The sequence below is a fragment of the Rhincodon typus genome, chromosome 34, assembly GCF_021869965.1.
Source record: "Rhincodon typus isolate 14 chromosome 34, sRhiTyp1.1, whole genome shotgun sequence".
NCBI lineage: Eukaryota > Metazoa > Chordata > Chondrichthyes > Orectolobiformes > Rhincodontidae > Rhincodon > Rhincodon typus.
In genome coordinates, this window is record NC_063365.1 from 5,177,189 (window position 1) to 5,186,357 (window position 9,169).

Below are 9,169 nucleotides of genomic sequence, written 5' to 3' on the forward strand. Positions count from 1 at the left end.
AGTACTGCACTGCACAGCTCTGATAATACAGCACTCCCTCAGTACTGCACTGCACAGCTCTGATAATACAGCACTCCCTCGGTACTGTGCGGGACAGCTCTGACAACACAGCACTCCCTCAGTACTGTGCGGGACAGCTCTGATAATGTTAGCAATCCCTTAGTCATGCACGAGACTGCTCTGACAACCCAGCACTCCCTCAGTACTGCATGAAATGGTCGGACTAAAAGTTTTGCTTCAGTCCCTGCAGTGAAACTTCCATTTTTATTTGTTCATGCAATATAGGCATCACTGGTATCATTGGCTGATTCCTAATTGCCAAGAGGCAGATCAGAGTTAGCCACATTGCTGTGGGTCTGGAGTTACATGTAGAGCACACCAGGTAAGGACGGTAGATTAGTGAACCAGATAAGTTTCTTTTTGCAACAAGCAACAGTGATTAATTGTTTGTCATTAGGCTAACATTCTCCTTAAATTTCAGATTTTATTCAATTACAATTTCTCCAAGTGCTGTTGAAGGATTCTCGTCTGATATCCTCAGAACATCAACCTGGGGGTGACACTAGACTCTACCTCCCCAAACACCACAACCTTTTGACTTGAGACACCAATAAATTCAATGCTGTATTTGATTGAAACAAACATAAAATGCAAAAATTTTAATTCAGATGAAGACGCAGATATAGGTTTTATCAATCATATGAGCTGCTACCATTAATGATTTAAATTATTAACTCCGATTCTGAGCTTTCAGTTGAAGGCTAGTCAAGCATATTTTAGAAATATTTCATACTCTGGGGATTCTGCTTCACAAGCAAATGTTACCTGTTGCCAGTGTTTGGGAGTAAATTGATTTGGAAAGAAAATTTACTTAGTAAGAACTGAGAAATTTTCTATTGTCAGTCTCTGGTAATTGTGCATGACAAACCAAAGTCCATGCTATGTGCTTGTCAGCTTTGCCCTGACTCATTTGATTTGAGTGTGATGGACAGGGGATATTTTGGTTGCAATAGACAGTATCAGCAAGTACATTCTGTACAGAACAGCATTTTATGGAGGGGAATGGATACCAAGGGGTGAGTTACAGGCTGGATTTCCTTCTGACGTTGTTTGCGAATTTATCGACAACAAATACTGGAGGGTGAGTTACAGGCTGGATTACAGTTGGTTTCCGGAGTACTCTCTCACAGTCTCTCCAATTATGAGGGGGAGTACCTTGAAATTAGAGTGAGCTATTCAGAGGTGATATTGGAAAATGGTATTTGACCCAAAGGGAAATGGACATATGGAATGTTCTTTCCCAAAATTTTGAGGAGCTGAATGGTCTATTCCTGTTCCTATGTTCCTCTGTTTTGACCCTCGTTGACACAGATGAAATGTCTGTAACTGGTACATAAAAGAGAAGTTCAACCATGTAGATCGAAAATACATTAAAATCTGATCTTCCCCAGAGGTTGCCCAGAGCTTAATAGTAATTAAATATTGTGGCTTTTTAGGTGAAACCGTATTTCCTAGACTCTATCTCCCCAAACACCACAACCTTTTGACTTGAGACACCAATAAATTCAGTGCTGTATTTGATTCAAACAAACATAAAATGCAAAAATTTTAATTCAGATGAAGATGCAGATATAGGTTTTATCAATCATGTGAGCTGCTACCATCAATGATTTAAATTATTAACTCCGATTCTGAGCTTTCAGTTGAAGGCTAGTCACAGACTTGGTGAACAGCACATCATTTGACTCACTATTGGTAACCTGTGAGATTCCACTGGAATCATATAAAAGTTTTAATGGGAACTCCAAGTCCAGTAAATTTCCACATTTGTTGCAGACATAGGTCAGTCATAAAACACTGTCAGCTATCCCTCTGTGTTCTGGAACTGGCAAGAGGACATTCTGATCTTCCAAAGCCCCAGAGGAAGTAGCAGCATTAAACTCTGAACAGGTTGATTAGAAAAAATAGGTTAAACTCGAGAGTCAGGCTGTGTTACCTGCAGTTATTTTTATCCTGTCGTCATTTTGAATTTCTTGTCTTAAGTGGACAAATTATTTCTCCTTTTAGCAACAATCCATTTTATGATACAATGCAGCCTGTAGAAAATGTGCAGTTTTAACATCTGCTCCTAAAATGATAGATCCTGGGAAATCTGATGAAGGATTTTGAACATCTTCTGTGTCCTCCCTAAGATGAAGCTTACTATGTAATGGAGAGCCTAAAAGTGTGTCATTTGTTGTGTCAGAACCTGGATATTGTAACTGCATGTGTGTTTGAGTAAAGCTCTTCCACCTAATTACTCGACAAATCATATTGCAAATCACAACCAAACACATTGGAAGTGAAATACAGTGTGGTTTTAATTTTGTTTCTTTGGATTTTTTTCATAAACTCTGGTTGTCCCAAAGTATTTGACAGTCATTGAAGTACTTTTGAAGTGTAGGCACTGTTCTAAGGAAAAGGAGCAGGAAATGTGTACACGGCGAGACCCCACAGTTAACAATGTGAGGATGATTGGATTATCTGTTTTGGGTATTAGTTGAGAAATCAAGACTGACAGAGAGGCAAGCAAGAAATCCTCTGGACTCCTTTCGAAATAGTGACAAGTACTGTTTCTCATCCACGTGGGAGAGGGCTGATGGGGGCCCCTATTTGACGTTTCATCTGAAACATAGTGCAGCACTCCCTCAGTACTGGAGTCTCAATCTAGAGTTTTGTGCTCAAGCTTCTGTCTGTGACTTAAGCCTGTAGCGTTCTGACTAAGAGGTGAAAGTTACATGCCTAATTCCCAGGAGTTGAAAGCCTCCAAACAGAAGTTCAAACACCAGGGAGTCAAAAATGCCTTGTTAATTATGGTTATCAATTTTAAAAGTTGAAGTGAACACGTAATACCATTCAAACATCTTGCAAAATAATGATATAATTTCATGCTTCAAGTCTAATCCAGTGAAATGCCATTTTACACAGATAGTAGGAACTGCAGATGCTGGAGAATCTGAGATAACAAGGTGTAGAGCTGGATGAACACAGCAGGTCAAGCAGCATCAGAGGAGCAGGAAGGCTGACGTTTCGGGCCTAGACCCTTCTTCAGATTTCTAAGGCAAAGTATCAAAATATCGCACCTAAATCAAATATGATTGATGTGTGGGGGATTAGTCCACTAACAACATCAACCCACAGATAACACCTAGCTTCTGCTCACTGTTCAGACAATGCAGAATGCTGTTGGTAAAATGTGCATTGGAGTTGGTCCCATCACTGCAAAATCTGTACCAAGCGGATCAATCCTCGGAAGTGCTTCAAAAGATGGGAAATGCAGAATTAGATTATCCTCATCCTAAAACTATTGCAGCTTTTACAATCCACCCTATGAAAAAGGACACAGACATTGGGAGTAGAAAACAGTTTGTGGAGAGGAAAAGTGACCATTTAAGCAAGACCATTACGTTTACCCGTAGCAGGGGAATTTTCAATGATGTTAAAAGTTACATGTGGATGAGAAAGAGTACTTGTCACTATTTCGAAAGGAGTCCAGAGGATTTCTCGCTTGCCTCTCTGTCAGTCTTGAAATTGTTTGGAAATCTATGAAATTGATCCTCGATGGCTTGATTTTTCTCTCCTCCCTTTTTGGGGATGAGCATGACGGCAGCTTGCAACCTTAAGACAACCTTTTTAAAATAACTGCTCTTGATATCATCCTGAATTACTAACTCTGTAAACACTTCCTGTTAACATACTGTCTTTGATGGATGTTTTGGTTCAGAGAGGGCTTTCAGGCTGAGGACTAACTCTGTTAATAGCCCAGCAGGGTAGAAAGAATATTTAAGATGCCATTTCAACATTTCATTCTGATCACTCCTCTCATTTGATTTGAAAAGTAAATAGGATGGTGTTTTGAAGGGAATAAAGTTGTAGGGACAGAGTTTGGGGGGGGTTTGGTGGGCTGGCTGTTTTTGTTGACACTTAATCATTTGGAATCTGCAGCTGTTTTGGCACCCTAAATGTGCTTGCTTCATGAAATATGGAAGGTGTTGGGGCTAGGTGTTTAGATCAAGAGGTGTTGAATTCCTTTAGTGCACAGATGGTGTTTCCTTTCGAGAATAGCTGAAACAGAAGACCCCCTGACGATCATCTTACACCTGCCACTGGGAGATGTTCCACAGTAAAGTCAAACATTGACCAACATGTAAAGTATCACTCTTCATACAAGAACTCCTGGTGTCTGACAATGTGCAATAGAGTCTTTGGGCATGACTTTCTCCTTTTATGTGCCTAACTGTGGGGACGGTGTATTAGATGATAACTGACATGCCATTCCCAATGCTGAGATAACATATCCCAACGTGGACCAGTCAACTCATTAAAAGGGGCATAAGTGAGTTGCTTGGCCTATCACAGGCCTCGACACTGTCATCCCAGATTACCCAAAGCTGCAGCCAATTACAGGCTGGCAATTGCTCAGTCCCAAAGACCTCCAGTTGTAACCAACATTGGTGATCAGATAAGAGATCTTTATCATCTTGGGGAGAGGAGCAGGTCGACAAAGTCCTAACTTCACCACTGTTCCTTATTTACCCGCGTAGCAATAGGGTGGTGTGATCTCCACTAAAGATCACTCCCCTGAACAGTGCTGCAAGTAATCATGTAGAGAAATCACAAGATTTGAATAAACATTGTGATCTTCTTCACTTTCTTTAATGTTTTCAATTATTGATCATAAATGTATTGGCAATAACAAATGGAATATTTGACTTTCAATTTGGATCCAATTGCATGCTGAAGAATCTGTTTGCTTTTGATAGGCTTAGGGGAACGGTCCAACATGATGATGGATCTGTCCTGCAGCCGATGGTGGGAGTACAGGGGTGGGGTTGTTGGGATAGGTGACTAAACCTTCAGGATTACATCCAATCAGAGTTGTCATCTCTCCGATGACGTGTGTGTTTTGGGGGTTGCTGGAATTTGTCATTCGACACATTCACTGACATCTAGTTGTGACACAGTAGTCAACACACCCACGTGAGAGAACAGTGGACTATGTGCATCATGATGTTTGTACTACAGGCATAAAGTAGTCAGTGTGTCAGTAATGGCTCAATTGTAACACTCTCCTCTGCTTAAGAAGTTTCTGGGTTCGAGTCTTGCTCTAAGGACTAAGCACTAAAATTCAATGGAGTACTGAGGGAGAGTGCTGCACTGTTGAAAGTGCCTCCTTTTGGATGAAACGTTGTGGAGGAGGTGGCGTAGTGTTAATGTTTCTGGACTAGTAATCCAGAATCCTCATCTGACAAGTAGATGGTTAAAATTTGAATTCAATTTAAAAAAAACTAGAAGATAAAAATATCCGAATGGCAACCATATACCCACAATTGCACGTCATTAAAAGTTCATCTAGTTTACTCATGTTCTTCAGGGAAGGAAGTCTGCCATCCTTATCTGCTCTGTTGTACATACCAGACCCACAGCAATGTGGCTGACTCTTAACTGCCCTCTGGGCAATTAGAGATGGGCAACAAATGCTGCCTAGTTAGCAACGCCCTCATCCCATGAATGAATAATAAAACAAAATGAGCTTTTCTTTTTTTATTGATTCTGGGAAAACTGATAATATCGAGAAAAGTGTAAAGGTGTGAATTTCAACTTTTAAATTCTAAACTGAGAAGTTACAACTATTCACAATGAGTGTGAATTAATTCAAGTAATTTTCCAGATTTGAACTTCACATGCCTCTTCCTAATTAGCATTGTTAGAGCATTCTCATTGATGGTGGGATGGCCTCCACAATATAAATCTTATTCTCCATTAGAACAATAGCTTGTATTTATAAAACAAACATTCCAGGACACAGGAGAAGGCCATTATAGAGATATTTCTCTCCCCACCCCATCTGCCTTTCATAGGGACCAATCTCTCCTCGACTCCTTCATTTGCTTCATACTCCCCACTAGCCCCACCATCCCCGGCACCTTTACCTGCCACACCTGCCCCTACACCTCCCCCCTTACCTCCATCCAAGGCACAAAACAAACCACGTTAGACAGAGGTTCACCTGCATACCCGTCAATGTGGTCTATTGCATCCGCTGCTCCCAGTGTGGCCTCCTCTACATCAGTGACACCAAGCGGGGACTCGGAGACCGCTTTGTAGAGCACTTGCGCTCTGTACACGACAAATGACAACACCTTCCAGTCACCAACCATTTTAACCCCCCCTCCCATTCCTTTGGTGACACATCCATCCTGGGCCTCCACCAGTGTCACAATGACACCACCCACAAACTGGAGGAGCAGCACCTCGTATTCCGCCTCGAGAGCCTACAGCCCGACGGCCTAAACGTGGACTTTACCAGTTTTAAAATCTCCCCACCCCCGGCCTCATCCCATATCCAAGCCTCCCCTTCATCCCTGCCTCCTTGGCCTGACACAACCTGTCCATCTTCTCTCCCACCTATCCGCTCCTCCCACTTCACTGACTAATCCCCACCACTCCCTACCTGCACTCACCTATCACCATCCCACCTACCTTCCCCAGCCTCACCCCTCCTCTCTCTATTTATTTCTGAGTTCCCGTCCCCCTCCCACATTTCTGAAGAAGGGTCCCGACCCGAAACATCAGCTTTCCTGCTCCTTTGATGCTGCCTGGCCTGCTGTGTTCCTCCAGCTCCACACTGTGTTGTCTCAGGACGCCATTGTATCTGTCCTGGCTGAGAAACCAGCCATCCAGTCTAATCCAACCTTTGAATTTGTTTTTGTCACTTCAGATGTAAATCCTAGCCTTTTTAAATGCACTTAAACTATCTGTTTTTTCCACCCTTTCAGACCCCACTGGTGGAAAGTATTTCTTACCTGCCCTCAAATCCTGTTATCAATCACTTTAAATCTAGGCACTGTGCTTATTTTGCACTTGATCCCGAATGGATTTTACATTTATGGACAACATTCCATGTGAGACTTTCTCAAAAAGCCTTCTAAAATCCATGTGGACAACATCAGACCTCTGTTAGTTGCTCAGAAAATTCTGTCAATTAGGAAATGACTTCAGAAATGACCGATTTATACTATCCACCAAATGATTTATATAAGTCTGCCCGTCACCAAGGTTCAGATGACTGAGCTGTAGTTCCAGGTTAATGACTCATTTTTCAAATGACAATTGAGTATCAGCAGCCCTCCAACTCTCTGGCACCTTGCCTGTAACCACGGATGTTTGGGAAATAATAGTCGGAACCTTCACTATTTCTTTTCTGGCTTCTTGTAGTAACCTGGGCCACATTTCATTTGGGCCTGGTGTCTTATCTACTTTCAATGATGCTAAAACCACTGATATTTCCATTCACTATGTTTATAGCATCCAATACTTCACACTGCTACTTAGCTGTAGAGTGTGTATTTCCCCTTCTTTTGCAAAGATGGATGCAAGTTTTTACAAGACGCCATGTCTTCCACCTCCACATAAATTACAAGGTCTCTAAACCACTCCACTGTTTTCTTAGTTTTCTCCTTGCCATTAATGTGATTATGTGGTGCAGGAAGACTGGAGGTTGGCTAATGTGGTGCCATTATTTAAGAAAAGCTATAAGGGAAAGCCAGGGAACTATTGACTGGTGAGCCTTATGTCAGTAGTGAATAAGTTGTTGCAGGGGATTCTGAGGGGCAGGATTTACATGCATTTGGAAAGGCAAGGACTGATTAGCAATAGTCAACATGGCTTTGTGCATGGGAAATTGTGTCAAATTAACTTGATTGAGTATGTTTGGAAGAGGTGACCAAGAAGATTGATGAAGGCAGAGCAGCAGATGTTGTCTATGCGGACTTCAGCAAAACGTTCGACAAGGTTCCACATAGTAGACTGGTTGGCAAGGTTGGATCACATGGGATCCAGGGGGAGCTAGCCAGTTGGATACAAGATTGGTTTGAAGGTAGGAGACAGTGGGTGGTGCTAGAGGGTTGCTTTTCAGACTGGAAGTCTGTGACCAGTGGTGTTCCACAAGGATCTGTGCTGGGTCCACTGCTTTTTGTCATTGCCAAAGGAAGTGTTGGAGGCTGGTACGATTACAAGATTTAAAAGGCAGCTGGATGGGTTATATGAATAGGAAGGGTTTAAAGGAATATAGGCCAAATGCTGGCAAATGGGACTAGATTTATATAGGATATCGGTTGGCATGGACAAGTTAGAATGAAGGGTCTGTTTCCGTGCTGTATTTCTCTATGACTCTATTTATAAAATCATTTGGATGTTAATATAGGAGGCATGGTTAGTAAGTTTGCAGGTGATACCAAAATTATTGGTGTAGCGGACAGTTAAGAAGATTGTCTTAGAGTACAATGGGACCTTGATCAGATGGGCCAATGGGCAGATGGAGTTTAATCTAGATAAATGTGAGGTGTTGCATTTTGGTAAGGCAAACCAGGGCAGGACTTATACAGTTAATGATAGTGCTTGGGGCAATGTTGTCAAACAAAGAGACCTAGAGGTGCAGGTTCATAGTTCCTTGGAAGTGGAGTCACAAGTAGACTGGGTAGTAAAGAAGGGTTTGGCAGAATTGCCTTCATTGGTCAGAACATTGAATATAGGATTTGGGATGTCATGTCATGGCTGTACAGGACATTGGTGAGGCCACTTTTAGAATAGTGTGTACAGTTCTGGTTGCTCTTCTATAGGAACGATGTTGGTAAACTTGAGAGGGTGCAGAAAAGATTTACAAGGATGTTGCTGGAGCGGAGAGTTTGCATTATAAGAAGATGCTGAATAGGCTGGGGCTTTTCTTCCCTGAAGTGTTGGAGGCTGAGGGGTGACCTGAAAGCGGTTTATAAAATTGTGAGAGGCATGGATAGGGTGAATAGCCAATGTCTTTTTTCTAGGGTGGAGAAGTCCTAAACTAGAAGGCATAGCTTTAAGGTGAGAATGGAAAGATTTAAAAAAGTTCTGAGGGATAAGTTTTTCACGCAGCGGGTAGTGTGTGTATATGGAACGACCTGCCGGAGGAAGTGGTGGAGGCTGGTACAATTACATTTAAAAGACATCTAGATGGGTACATAAATAGGAATGGTTTAGAAGGAGATAACAAGGTGTAGAGCTGAATGAACACAGCAGGCCAAGCAGCATCAGAGGAGCAGGAAGGCTGACGTTTCGGGCCTAGACCCTTCTTCAGAAATCATTTCTGAAGAAG

General features: G+C 42.1%; 1 protein-coding gene across 1 annotated transcript in view; it reads left to right on the forward strand.

Annotated features, from left to right (window-relative positions):
- LOC109912136 (LIM domain-binding protein 3-like) overlaps positions 1–9,169 on the forward strand; it is a 102,460-nt gene that overhangs the window by 35,917 nt on the left and 57,374 nt on the right. The gene's annotated exons all lie outside the window — the stretch shown is intronic.